The sequence below is a fragment of the Schistocerca gregaria genome, chromosome 4 (assembly GCF_023897955.1).
Source record: "Schistocerca gregaria isolate iqSchGreg1 chromosome 4, iqSchGreg1.2, whole genome shotgun sequence".
NCBI classification, from domain to species: Eukaryota; Metazoa; Arthropoda; class Insecta; order Orthoptera; family Acrididae; genus Schistocerca; species Schistocerca gregaria.
In genome coordinates this window covers 152,058,879-152,074,538 of record NC_064923.1, presented here as the reverse complement: position 1 = coordinate 152,074,538, position 15,660 = coordinate 152,058,879, and the positions used below count along the sequence as shown (strand labels likewise).

The 15,660-nt window shown below is 43.2% G+C and overlaps 1 pseudogene; it reads left to right on the top strand.

The window, feature by feature from the left end:
* Positions 1–14,210: 14,210 nt before the first annotated feature.
* On the top strand, positions 14,211–14,328 carry LOC126268531 (5S ribosomal RNA; annotated as a pseudogene).
* The last annotated feature ends 1,332 nt before the right edge of the window (positions 14,329–15,660 follow it).

Genomic DNA, 15,660 nt, shown 5'->3' with positions numbered 1-15,660 from the left:
AAAATATGACAAGAGTTTCTCTTTCCGAATCAAATTAATTATCAGAGAAATATTAATGTCATGCTCAAAATGTGAAATGACTAGCCGTTACTACATGTCTGTTAGATGGCATTCGTGGCTCTAATTTATTATGGAGAATTGTGGGAAATTTCACAGTTACAGTGAAGAATTGGGATAGACTTCACCTTTTTAAGTCACGTGTATCGATTAGTTTGATGTGGACCTCTTTCTTTCCTGAACTTGATCTAATCTGTGTATTAGTAGGTACCTACAGCAACTAATATTGTCTATAATCTGTTTGGCATATTCTAGCCTTAAGCTGCCCCTAGTATTATTTCTTTCTCATGCTCCTTCCAGCGCCAAATGAATTGATTATGGATATCTCCCTAACTAGTTCCTTTTTGTGGCGTGCGTCTTCCATGACCTTTTTACACAACTACTCTTTTCAGAATCACTGTATATCGTTCTTTATCTGTCAATTTAGCTTTTAACATTCTTCGATAGCTCCATATTTAATATGTTTGTAGTTTCTTGTTCTCCTTCCCTTATACAGAAGTTTGAACACCCTCTTCCTTATTTCAGTCTGAATTTTTGATACCGCTGGAGACAGGTATATAAGAATAGTTTCTCCCCTGCGCTAATCTAATTCTGATACCTACCTTGCATCGGATATTCTGTACATTCTTATACTGGTGTCCAAAACGTAAGGACAAAAAAATTTTCGTACGAAGTGACACCGGCAAGTAACATAGCTCAATCAATCTTGGACCTAACATACACTCATGCTCATAAATCAAGGATAATGTTGATACACGGTGAAACAACGTTCTGGTGGGTGGTCTGCGGGCTTAAATCACCTTGGAGTATGACCGTACGGTGCATTTGGTTTGCGGTCGTCGCACGGTGGCGCTGGCAGCAGTCCACATACGCAGAGCTGTGTTGATGCATGTCAGAGTACGGTGCAGCGAGTAACTGTGCAGACGTTTTTAGACGTGCTAATGGTGACTGTGTGTAGAAAATGGCTCAAAGAACACATATTGATGACGTTATGAGGGTTAGAATACTAGGGCGACTGGAGGCTGGTCAAACACAGCAATCGTAGCAAGGGCCCTCCGTTGCCACAAAGTGCGATCTCAAGATTATGGCAACGATTCCAGCAGACGGGAAACGTGTCCAGGCGCTACGGTACGGAAGTCCACAGTGTACGACACCACAAAAAGACCGATATCTCACCATGAGTGACCGCAGACGGCCACGGGGTACTGCTGGTAGCCTTGCTCGGGACCCTATTGCATCCACTGGAACAGTTGTCTCCAGTCTACAGACAACTGAATAGACATGGTTCATTCGCCCGGAGACCTGCAAGGTGCGTTCCACTGACCCCTGGTCACAGGAGAGCCCGTAAAGCCTGGTGTCAAGAACACAGTACATGCTCATTGGAACAGTGGTTCCAGGCTATGTTCACGGACGAGTGCAGGTATAATCTGAACAGTGATTCTAGCCGGGGTTTCATCGTGCGTGAACCAGGAACCAGTTTTTTTTTTCATCAGTCTACTGACTGGTTTGATGCGGCCCGCCACGAATTCCTTTCCTGTGCTAACCTCTTCATCTCAGAGTAGCACTTGCAACCTACGTCCTCAATTATTTGCTTGACGTAATCCAATCTCTGTCTTCCTCTACAGTTTGTGCCCTCTACAGTTCCCTCTAGTACCATGGAAGTCATTCCCTCATGTCTTAGCAGATGTCCTATCATCCTGTCCGTTCTCCTTATCAGTGATTTCCACATATATTCCTTTCCTTTCCGATTCTGCGTAGAACCTCCTCATTCGTTACCTTATAAGTCCACCTAATTTTCAACATTCGTCTATAGCACCACATCTCAAATGCTTCGATTCTCTTCTGTTCCGGTTTTCCCACAGACCATGTTTCACTACCATACAATGTTGTACTTAACTTCATTGACTTCGTGACCATCAATCCTGATGTTAAGTTTCTCGCTGTTCTCATTTTTACCACTTCTCATTACCTTCGTCTTTCTCCGATTTACTCTCAAACCATACTGTGTACTCATTAGACTGTTCATTCCGTTCAGCAGATCATTTAATTCTTCTTCACTTTCACTCAGGATAGCAATGCATCAGCTAATCGTATCACTGATATCCTTTTACCTTGTATTTTAATTCCACTCCTGAACCTTTCTTTTATTTCCATCATTGCTTCCTCGATGTACAGATTGAAGAGTAGGGGCGAAAGGCTACAGCCTTGTCTTACACCCTTCTTAATTCGAGCACTTCGTTCTTGATCGTCCACTCTTATCATTCCCTCTTGGTTGTTGTACATATTGTATATGACCTGTCTCTCCCTATAGCTTACCCCTACTTTTTTCAGAATCTCGAACAGCTTGCACCATTTTATATTGTCGAACGCTTTTTCCAGGTCGACAAATCCTATGAACGTGTCTTGATTTTTCTTTAGCCTTGCTTCCATTATTAGCCCTAACGTCAGAATTGCCTCTCTCGTGCCTTTACTTTTCCTAAAGCCAAACTGATCGTCACCTAGCACATTCTCAATTTTCTTTTCCATTCTTCTGTATATTATCCTTTTAAGCAGCTTCGATGCATGAGCTGTTAAGCTGATTGTGCGATAATTCTCGCACTTGCCAGCTCTTGCCGTCTTCCGAACTGTGTGGACGATGCTTTCCCGAAAGTCAGATGGTATGTCGCCAAACTCATATATTCTACACACCAACGTGAATAGTTGTTTTGTTGCCACTTCCCCTAAAGATTTTAGAAATTATGATGTAATGCTATCTATCCCTCCTACCTTATTTGACCGTAAGTTCTCCAAAGCTCTTTTAAAATCCGATTCTAATACTGGATCCCCTATCTCTTCTAAATCGACTCCTGTTTCTTCTTCTATCACATCAGACAAATCTTCACCCTCATAGAGGCTTTCAATGTATTCTTTCCACCTATCTGCTCACTCCTCTGCATTTAACAGTGGAATTCCCGTTGCACTCTTAATGTTACCACCGTTGCTTTTAATGTAACCAAAGGTTTTTTGACTTTCCTGTAAGCTGAGCCTGTCCTTCCGACAATCATATCTTTTTCGATGTCTTCACATTTTTCCTGCAGCAATTTCGTCTTAGCTTCCCTGCACTTCCTATTTATTTCATTCCTCAGCGACTTGTATTTCTGTATCCTGATTTTGCCGGAACAGGTTTGTACTTCCTCCTTTCATCAATCAACTGAAGTATTTCTTTTGTTACCCATGGTTTCTTCGCAGCTACCTTCTTTGTACCTATGTTTTCCTTCCCAAATTCTGTGATGGCCCTTTTTACAGATGTCCATTCCTCTTCAACTGTACTGCCTACTGCGCTATTCCTTATTGCTGTATCTATAGAGCTATAGAACTTCAAACGTATCTCGTCATTCCTTAGAACTTCCGTATCCCACTTCTTTGCGTATTGATTCTTCCTGACTAATGTCTTGAACTTCAGCCTACTCTTCAACACTACTGTATTGTGATCTGAGTCTATATCTGATCCTGGGTACGCCTTACATTCCAATATCTGATTTCGGAATCTCTGTCTGACCATGATGTAATCTAATTGAAATCTTCCCGTATCTCCCGGCCTTTTCCAAGTATACCTCCTCCTCTTGTGATTTTTGAACAGGGTATTCGCTATTACTAGCAGAAACTTGTTACAGAACTCAATTAGTCTTTCTTCTCTTTCATTCCTTGTCCCAAGTCCATATTCTCCGGTAACCTTTTCTTCTACTCCTTCCCCTACAACTGCATTCCAGTCTCCCATGACTATTACATTTTCGCCCCCCTTTACATACTGCATTACCCTTTCAATATCCTCATACACTTTCTCTATCTGTTCATTTTCAGCTTGCGACGTCGGCATGTATATCTGAACTATCGTTGTCGGTGTTGGTCTGCTGTCGATTCTGATTACAACAACCCGGTCACTGAACTGTTCACAGTTACACACCCTCTGCCCTACCTTCCTATTCATAAAGAATCCTACACCTGTTATACCATTTTCTGCTGCTGTTGATGTTACCCGATACTCATCTGACCAGAAATCCTTGTCTTCCTTCCACTTCACTTCACTGACCCCTACTATATCTAGATTGAGCCTTTGCATTTCCCTTTTCAGATTTTCTAGTTTCCCTACCAGGCTCCAGCTTCTGAACTAGATACGAACCCCTTAATGTCTTTGAAAGGGATCTGCACGGAGGTCGTGGTTTGATTTTGTGGGGTGGGATCATGATTGGTGCACGTACACCCCTGCATATCTTTAACAGGGGAACTGTAACAGGTCAGGTGTTTCGGGACGTCATTTTGCACCAGTATGTTCGCCTTTTCAGGTGTGCAGTGCGTCCCACCTTCCTCCTGATGGATGATAGAGCACGGCCCCGCCGAGCTGCCATCGTGGAGGAGTACCTTGAAACAGAAGATATCAGGCAAATGAAGTGACCTGCCTGTTGTCCAGACATAAACCCCATCGAGAACTTCTGGGATGCTCTCGGTCGACGTATCGCTGCACATTTTCAAGCCCCTATGACATTTCAAAAGCTAGGACAGGCACTGGTGCAAGAATGGGAGGCTATACCATAGCAGCTGCTCGACCACCTGGTCCAGTGTATGACAACCAGTTGTTTGGCCTGTGTACGTGTGAATGGTACCCAATGTCGGGGTACATTCGCAGGAAACAGTGGCGTTTTGTAGCACACGTGTTTCGGGACGGTTTTCTCAACTTATCACCAATACCGTGGACTTATAGATCTGTGTCGTGTGTGTTCCTTATGAACCTATGCTATTAGCGCCAGTATTGTGTATTGCCACGTTGTGTGGCACCACATTCTGCGATTATCCTTCATTTATGAGCATGAGTGTAGAAAGAACTGCTGTACTATAGAACTTACGGAACTGAAATAAATACATAACGAGGCGAACAGAAATGATATTTTTATTCAAAGACACTAATGTCCCCTCGAAATTAAAAAGGAGGGACGTGGTTCTTTATAGGGTGTGGCATGACCACGTATGGCAGAGCATGCACTGCATCATGCCCTCGTACTGCTGGAAAGGTTAGTAGGAGTTCTTATGGTAGGGTGTTTCATTCCTCCTCAAGAGCGGCTGACAACCGCTCGATGGTCATTTGTACATATGGATGTGCTGCAATACGTCTTTCCACGGCTTCCCACACACCGTACCCACATTGCACGTCAAAAGAACTTGTCTTTTACAATTTCGTACAAATTATTTTCTCCGGACTCTTGGCAGACATTGGACCGACACCTTTTTCATACCCTTGAGTGTCCAGAACTTCTGCAGAGCTGCTGACACATAGTGCCCATTCTTGTACAAGAGATTCACCAGTAGTGCGCAATACTGCACTGAGACAGTCACACCTTGCGTCTCAGACGGAAACCGTAACCCACATGTTATTGTGCATGCGGCGCCGTCTAGTGATAAAATTGTCATCACATTTTTTCTGTTTCAGTAACATTTCTCCCTTCTTCGAAAATATTCTGTTCAAACTTTGTCTTTCTGAGCAGTGGTCCATTTTCTTTACAGCCTATTGAAACTGGAACTTTATTTACAATCACACTATACAGTATCTTCTTCGGCTATAACCTGGAGTGTTTCCTGAAGGATCCATAGCGCCTTCACCTCAGATTTTCCTATGCCTCTAGGAATATCTGCTAGTTATTTCCTTCTTTATTATATTTCACTAATCCAGCACTTAAGAGTACTTCCGAGACGTTCGCGTAAGACATTGGGGAGTGACTCTGAGAATTTTCGTTTGCCTCATTCTGTTCTAGACTATCAGTATTCCTTTACCTTCTCAACTTACGGCCTTATGTTCTTCAGTCTAAGGTTATCATTTGTGTCTGTGTCCCCATCCGGGCATGCTTTGATGTCTACAGTTTTATTTCTGCATCTTTAGTCCACTTGATTTCTACTAGCGTCCCTTTTTCGTATATATGGTTACATACTTCTCCTATGATTTTGGAAGATGGTTATCTCTACAAACACTTGAAATCAATGGTGGAATTCTACAAGCTTCGCTCCCTTCTCCTTAATTTTTCCACAAAAATATTCTCCAAGAAATCTACCGTCTGTCTGTAACGCACGCCAGTAAACGATGAGAAATATTTGATCCTTCATAAACAATAAAGGAACAGTTATCCGTTGTAAGCCGTGGTGCTACACGGAAATCTAAAAATAGGCGACTTACGATGAGTACTTTGACTATGTCACTTTTTTATGCTTATTCGTTCCAGATCTAACTTACAACTTGTATAATTGAGTCTACAGGACGCATTCACATAAGTCATACACTGTACACCGCATTAAAAACAGTTAGAAAGTGTTTGAGAAATGAAATATAGTGCCATTCTTAGCTGATACATGACTTCGTGGTGTTCGTTGTAATCTTCATTCTCATACAAACTTTCAGTCTTTTTCCATAGTTCGTATTTTCTTTCCTTCCATCTTTACAAATGTTTTAGAAAGTTCCTTCCATCAGGTAAGTCATTTTACTTTTACTACTGGTACTAATCTGAATTTTCAGGCATCAGAATATATTTACGTTCCTCGACTTTACGAGACTCGAAGCATTTGAGATGTGGTGCTACAGAAGAAAGTTGAAAATTAGGTGGACTGATAAGATAAGGAATGAGGAGGTACTCCGCAGAATCGGCGTGAAAGGAATGTATGGAGAGCACTGACAAGAAGAAGGGATAAGATGGCAAATCTTCAGTTAAGACACCACGGAATAACTTCCATGGCTCTGGAAGGAGCTGTAGAAAGGAAAAACCTACCGAGGAGGAGGTGAAGGCAGACCGGAATGCAACCAGCAAATAATTGAGGACGTAGGTTGCAAGTGCTACTCTGAGATGAAGAGGTTGGAACAGGAGAGGAAATCCTGGCGGGCCGCATCGAACTAATGAGAAGACGATGACAAAAAAAAGTGTAGTATGCTTTGGGGTCAGAGAGAGCTGTTACTCCCATAAGTGGCGAAGAATTGTGGTTGTTTGCAGGGTGAGTTTTCATGAAGCTGCTGCCGATTAGTGTCCCCACAAAATGAGTTATTCGTAAATGGGAACACATATGTCCAAAGGGCTGAGATTTAAAACACCGCCTCGCCTAAAACGAAGATGAATACTGCGGACTTAGCCTCGTTGTGTGGCGGCTGTTGGCGTACACGATGTTTGAAGTGTACCTCTCTCTTCCCAGAGTTTTTGCTAATTCCTTATCCGACAGGCGCTTTACATTATGATGAAAAATTGAATCCTGTACCGCATTAGGCCCTTTCGGGTAACAGGTACTCATTAATTTCTGTCATGCTCGGGAATGGATAGGATTTGTTTTTAAATTAAGACAGATCACTTCATAATTTACTAAGGCAAGAGATTTCTCCAAACACATCTTCGATATTATCTACGAAGAAAATCAGTAGATAAAAGAGCTCTCAATCAGCTGGCCACACTCCAGGAAATAGAGGGGACTAAGTTTCTGCAGCTCTCTTTCATTTTTGGATGTGGCGAAGGGGGGGAAGTTTTTGGAGTTGGTCTGTATTGAAGAATTCAGGTATGTGTGAAGCGATTGAATCAGCTTCATGTCAGTTGGTTGAGAACTAACGTTGTCCATTGGGAGAGATATCCAGTACATACGGGGGCTCTCCCATTCAGAGCAACTTTGACCTCATTGGTAGCCATTTCCCAGAGTTTTGATGCCCCGCAAGAACAAGTACCTTGGGGCTATCACCATAGAGGTGCCTGATGGCCGCCTCGCATGGACTGTCTACCATGCTGGATATGAGACGACATTCGCCACATATCCGATACTTCCCCACAAAATTTTGAAAAGATGGAGGCCAAACCAAGAGTTATCCACGAGTTAACAAAAGCAAGTGGTGAAAGGAAATAAATGAAGTGGAAAAAGCCTCGTTTCTGTAACAACTCACTAAACGAAAAACAAACTTCAGTGCATAGTCCTATTAATTCATTTATCACGAACACAGACGAAAATATTAGAGTTCACAACGTTTAACGTTTCACAGAAACATCTGACGTCGACACGGCCTTTTTTCGCAAAATTTTTAGCTTGTTTGTACTGTCTTCACGTGATGTCTTCACTCAATCAAACCATACTATCTCCCAGGTCAAAGATATTGCTCTTTATGTTTGTTAAAACGCCAAATACATTACCTTTCACGTACAGGCAGCTCCGTGAATTTGATGTCCTGTTCTCTGTGAGAGAATGGTAGAAAAGTTTGCCGCTTCTGGGACCACTTCATCGGCAATGCCTCGAACACCACCATTCCTTGCCTGCCGCGGTGGTCTCGCGGTGCTAGGCGCTCACTCCGGAACCACGGGACTGCTACGGTCGCAGGTTCGAATCCTGCCTCGGGCAGGGATGTGTGTGATGTCCCTAGGTTAGTTAGGTTTATGTAGTTCTAAGTTCTAGGGGACTGATGACCACATATGTTAAGTCCCATAGTGCTCAGAGACATTTGAACCACCATTCCTTAAACGTCAACCTCTGGCTGTCACGCAAGTAAATTGGCCCAAGGGGGAGAAAGCCTCTTCCCACATTTTTGTTTCTCCAGCACAACTATGCAGGCCAAGATTCCCCACTCCAGGCCAGAGGACAAGCGTCATCTTGTGGTAACCATCACTGACAAAACCCTCGTTAGATCATTGTCTCTCAGAGACTGTACAGACCAGAACTAGTCAGTGGCGGAAGGAGCCAAAAACATCAGTTCTATGCTACTCACTCTTTTTCAGTACCTACTCCCACAGTGGATATGCCCTCACAGGAGTCTCAACACTCTAAAATAGTTACGGAGAAGTACAGCGTTACGCTGGTGTTTTAAGCAGCAACACAGGCTGTGGAGTGAATCTGGCTGGGGTTTGTGAAGGCGTAATCGGAATACAAGAGTGACATCATTTACTGACGAGTGTATTACTGAACGCAATAATAAAACATTTAGTAAAACAATTTTAAAAAGCTACACTCCTGGAAACGGAAAAAAGAACACATTGACACCGGTGTGTCAGATCCACCATACTTGCTCCGGACACTGCGAGAGGGCTGTACAAGCAATGATCACACGCACGGCACAGCGGACACACCAGGAACCGCGGTGTTGGCCGTCGAATGGCGCTAGCTGCGCAGCATTTGTGCACCGCCGCCGGCACTGTCAGCCAGTTTGCCGTGGCATACGGAGCTCCATCGCAGTCCTTAACACTGGTAGCATACCGCGACAGCGTGGACGTGAACCGTATGTGCAGTTGACGGACTTTGAGGGAGGGCGTATAGTGGGCATGCGGGAGGCCGGGTGGACGTACCACCGAATTGCTCAACACGTGGGGCGTGAGGTCTCCACAGTACATCGATGTTGACGCCAGTGGTCGGCGGAAGGTGCACTTGCCCGTCGACCTGGGACCGGACCGCAGCGACCCACGGATGCACGCCAAGACCGTAGGATCCTACGCAGTGCCGTAGGGGACCGCACCGCCACTTCCCAGCAAATTAGGGACACTGTTGCTCCTGGGGTATCGGCGAGGACCATTCGCAACCGTCTCCATGAAGCTGGGCTACAGTCCCGCACACCGTTAGGCCGTCTTCCGCTCACGCCCCAACATCGTGCAGCCCGCCTCCAGTGGTGTCGCGACAGGCGTGAATGGAGGGACGAATGGAGACGTGTCGTCTTCAGCGATAAGAGTCGCTTCTGCCTTGGTGCCCAATGATGGTCGTATGCGTGTTTGGCGCCGTGCAGGTGAGCGCCACAATCAGGACTGCATACGACCGAGGCACACAGGGCCAACACCCGGCATCATGCCGTGGGGAGCGATCTCCTACACTGGCCGTACACCTCTGGTGATCGTCGAGGGGACACTGAATAGTGCACGGTACATCCAAACCGTCATCGAACCCATCGTTCTACCATTCCTAGACCGGCAAGGGAACTTGCTGTTCCAACAGGACAATGTACGTCCGCATGTATGCCGTGCCACCCAACGTGCTCTAGAAGGTGTAAGTCAACTACCCTGGCCAGCAAGATCTCCGGATCTGTCCCCCATTGAGCATGTTTGGGACTGGATGAAGCGTCGTCTCACGCGGTCTGCACGTCCAGCACGAACGCTGGTCCAAGTGAGGCGCCAGGTGGAAATGGCATGGCAAGCCGTTCCACAGGACTACATCCAGCATCTCTACGATCGTCTCCATGGGAGAATAGCAGCCTGCATTGCTGCGAAAGGTGGATATACACTGTACTAGTGCCGACATTGTGCATGCTCTGTTACCTTTGTCTATGTGCCTGTGGTTCTGTCAGTGTGATCATGTGATGTATCTGACCCCAGGAATGTGTCAATAAAGTTTCCCCTTCCTGGGACAATGAATTCACGGTGTTCTTATTTCAATTTCCAGGAGTGTATTTTAAAATGAGCACAGTAATTGTAAGAAAAATTTACTCGTTCACAAAAAATTGTAATTTAGGTCTGAATCAAAAGTCTATAAATCCTCAACTAGAGGGTAGATCAAGTACACACTAAAATCCTGACCTAATACCCAGAAGATACTACATCACATAATAAATGCAACGTACAGGGAAAAAAACAAGGTACAGAAGCACGCCCAGCTTGAGATATATTCCTACAAGAACTGAAACCTCCTTTCTGGCACTCCACGAATGTTACCGATAGACATAAAGGCAATGCACGACCCGGAACTTTATCAGCAAGTCTCGCTCAAATCAATCGAGAATAGTCGTGCACCACAACTCCATATTTTCGATAAACAAATACTCAACAAATCATTATGTAGCAGGAAGAACAAGTCATCGAAAATGAATATATGTAATAAATAAAATAACTGCTTAGAACCTTGTAGATGGGGCAACCACAGCTATGAGTGTTCATCTTGGGTATTAAAAACCGCTTCAGCTGTATTTTGGTCCTTTATTACTGTACCACCCCCGTTTTAGTGGCGTTAAAGGCACATCTTCAGGTGACATTTGATTAAAGTATTAGAGCGGAATAGCTTGGACTCTTTTATCCCAACATTCGTTGCCTGTCAAACACAAACACCGCAAAAAGATGGTATGTCATGGATTAAAAACTGCCGATTTCCAATATAGTGAACGAGTCAAAAACAAATCTTATCATAGTGGTATTTATCACCATTACCTGTTTACTTAGTGATTTTATGTAGACCACTAGGATACTATTTGTTTTGGATCCATCCACTAAATTGGAATTTGTCAGTTTTTAACCCGTGACATACCGTCTTCTGGCGGTGTTTTGTATTTGACGGACAACAAATGCTGAGAAAAAAGATTCCGAGCTTTTCCGGTCTAATGTTTTAATCATATGTCACCTAAAGGTACGGTATTAACGCCACAAAACCCGAGGCGGTACAATAATAAAGAACCAAAATATAGCTGAAGTGGTTATTAATACCCAAGAAGCTGCTTAAAATCCCGCAGGATAGTAATGTGTGCTAAAGCATATAGTTTGAAGTTGAAAACAATGATTTTAAAAGGACAGTAATGTGGGCTAAACCGTATAGCTTAAAATTAAAATCAATGATTTTAAGAGGATAAATCAGTTGAACAAAATGAACAAGGCAGTGCAAAATGTAGTCATATAGTGCGAGTAGAGCGATTAAGCTTAGCAGCATATGAGAATGAAGTTCAAACAACAGGACATTAATGTTAAAAAACCTGTTGAAAATTTTTAAAGTTCGACAGCACGAAACTCTTACTAACAATCATAACAGAAACCAAAGTTCATAAATCAAAACGCTAATTCAGACATATATCTAACTATTACAAATAACAAAGCCAACGAAATATTGTTTGGTCAGGTTACCTTTCATTCGGAAGGCTGTTGCATTCATCGACTGTTATATTGACTTCAATGAACTGTGATGAAGCCCGGCCAACAGGCATTACATGCTTTGATCAAAAATGATAGTGCATTGAGAATGGCTAGTTTCTAACTGAAATCTAGATCTGCCTATGAAATTTAAGAAGAACGACTGATGGCTGAATTTTTTTATTTACAAGTCATTATTGTTTGGGATTGCCTTAAACTACTTAGACGACGTTAAAGTTCGCCTGATCCCACAAAAACATCGAAATCACACAGCAAGGAGAAAGTCGGAGTTTGAGCTGTTATAGGGCAGACGGGCTGGGATTAGACAGTAGACAGCGGCACATCCCGACATAGGACAATGCGGTGAGATAGGACTACGGTGGTGGTTGCTGTTTCCGCCGGCTCCGTACTCACATATAACATTAACCGTTTGCAGCTGGACGAGCAGAAACGCATTGGCCGCGTGAGGGAATTTAGTGATGTGTAGTAATTATGATTTTTTTTCTTTCAGTTTTGTACTTGTAGATATCAGCATTTTCTTAAAATGTAATGTGTAAATCACTATGAATTTCGTTAGTGATCATACGTATTGTGAAAGAGAGGTTAAAATGCCCACGTCTTTGAAGAAATGTCCACAAAATTATCATTGGTGCATATCACGTTCTCATTGCTCGCTTTACTGTATAGTCAACACATTCCTTCTGTGTGATGAGATCTCAGGATAGTTTGCTTATCCCAGACGTTTATGCCATAAGATATGAAGCCATGGTAAATAGAATGATATTTGTTGTAATTTTTAAATTAAGGCAAAACCTATGTTCAAAGGCACAAATAATTATTCTCCGAAAAACAATAACAATTATTTCACCTGCTTTCTCTCAGAAGAAATATCGTCATTAATTATAACTCCCATGTCGATTGCAAACAGTGCTAACTTAGCTGGATGTATCTTATGTGTAAAATCAGTCACATACATCACGAATTTCAGTGGATTCAAAACGGAACCTGTGGTACTTGCTTCTTCATTTCTCCACAGTCACTATAATCTTCCTTCTTTCCCGCATTGTCTGTATTATTCAGTGAAACGTGTTGCATTCCTTTTGTTAAATGTGATTCTAGCCAGTTGCCTGTATAACCATCAATTGCATAAAGCTTAAGATTCTCGAAGAGAGTCACGCGATCCTTAGAATTGTCGCAGTTCGCTACACGGTCCCGGTGGCACTTCGAGTACTCTCCTGTTCGGTATGTCGGAAGAATACAGCGTTGCGAATGTGATTTCCAGTTACAAGTTGTGAGATACTGAGCTGTTCTACCCTCGTAGCGTAGAGGTGGGGTCCCGTGAGCCACTGGATATTCGAGGATCATTGCGTGGCATTCGTAAATTACGGTCGGTTACCCATTTTTTTTCTCCTCAGATTACAGCGCTATCTGTAGCGGAACGAAGAAAATGCTTTAAAAATGGACGTAGATGTTGCTGTAGAATCGTAATATGCATTAAAAAACGGGGTTTCCAGTGGAAGATATCAGTGTTTCCCCCGCATCCTTCCATGGTTCGGGTTGACGGGCCGATTTTATCGTTGGATGTCCCCGTCCGAGAAAGACAAATTGGAAGTCTTAACTTTTTTTGATCCAATGTGAAGTTTTCGAGAATTTTCAGTGTCTTCAGTGAAAATAGACCCCCTGTAAGAGAAGATCAGAAGGTTTTGATCCAAGGTCGTACATTCCCATCAGGCAAAATAGCCTTGAGTCTTGAGGCAATCTTCCCAACGGCACAATAGATTGACAATATCGATTTGGTAAAACACTGCGTCCTGCTGTGTGGAGAAGTCCGTAACTGTCTGCTGCACATCCTCGTCCTACTGGAATTGTCGATCATTCAAGGACATGTTTTTGGGACTAACGACGTAATAATCGTCTGCGGAGAGATTAGGACTACAGTGTATGTCATCGATTGTCTTCCACTTGATGATGTGATCGACCAGGGTGCTGTTATTAAAAATTCGCAAACACAAGCACAGGGAGAGAGAGGGGGGTGGGTGGGTGGGTGGGGGAGAGCAAAGGGAGAGGCTGGGTGAGATTTGAAAGATATATGATGGGCGTGGAGGGAGATATAAACTCACACACACACACGCGCACACACACACACACACACACACACACACACACACACACACACACACACAGAGAGAGAGAGAGAGAAAGAGAGAGAGAGAGAGAGAGAGAGAGAGAGAGAGAGAGAGAGAAGGAAGAAACCCAAGACAATCACTAAAGTGAGATGAATAATTATATCAGTAGTTGCTCCATATGGCCAACGACTTTGCCGCAGTGTTAACACCGGTTCCCGTCAGATCACCGAAGTTAAGCGCTGTCGGGCTGGGCTAGCACTTGGATGGGTGACCATCCGGTCTGCCAAGCGCTGTTGGCAAGCAGGGTGCACTCAGCCCTTGTGAGGCAAACTGAGGACTACTTGATTGAGAAGTAGCGGCTCCGGTCTGGAAAACTGACATACGGCCGGGAGAGCGGTGTGCTGACCACATGTCCCTCCATATCCGCATCCAGTGATGCCTGTGGCCTGAGGATGACACGGCGGCCGGTCGGTTCCGTTGGGTCTTCATGGCCTGCTCAAGAGGAGTTAAGTTTAAGTTAGTTGCTCCATATCAAAATGAAGGTTACTGAAACTAAAGTAAATTAATATGGGATGTAATTCATAACAAGACCAATGATTAATGGAAGATGGGTAATTATATCAATAGATGCTGTGTATAAAAACGGAGGTTACTGAAAGTAAAATAGATTAATTTAGGAAATAATTTGTAGTTTTTACAATCACCCTTCTCCTGCATATTGACATGTTTGAATATTTAGGGCAGGCACAAAGTGATCAAATGTGAGTTGTAGTATCTTAAAAATTATTGCCAGTAGCTCTGACCAAAACTGCGTTGAAAATTCTGCAACTGAATTAACAGAGATTTGTGGACAGTATTTAATCATACTAAAATGGGTTATGTGAATATATGTAATTACTAAATACGATCTCGAAAATCCTGTGCCTAGTCCGGTTTACGCTAGTAAAATTTATGAATTACATTTTCTCATTTAATTAGAATAATGGTTCTCGTAAATGGAGAAATAATACACTTTTAATAAATTGCATGTGTCCTACAGTAAACGCAAACAGCAAAGAGTAAGTCGTAAAATACAATTACGCAGCATATAGCGTACACAGCAAACTTTAAAACATAACTCTAAATTCAAACAAAAGTTAGCAACGGTTGAAAAAACTAACGTGGAAAAGAGAGAAGCAGACTCGTTGAATATTATATCCGTTGCTTTGTCACGTGTGTTATAACCGATATTGAATTCTGTTCATTGAGTTCCAGTTTTTCATTCGATTGTACGGTTTAGTCCACCGAAACTAGTTTCTTTATGCGGCTCTTGTAAATCATTGCACACGTCACTGTCATTTTCCAATAAGTAGCAAAACCGTACGTCCACAGAAAAAAATTGGCCGGTAAGAGTGTGAGTTTGTGTCTACGTCTGTATGCGAATTTTCCACACTCCTAAACATCCCTAGTTCCACTGCTTCCGATGTCATAGTGAAATGGAAACGTGAAGGAACACGTACAGCACAAAAGCGAACAGGCCGAACTCGTCTGTTGACTGACAGAGACCGTCGATAGTTGAAGAGGGTCATAATGTGTTAGGCAGCCATCTGTCCAGACAATCACACAGGAATTCGAAACTGCCAGGATCCACT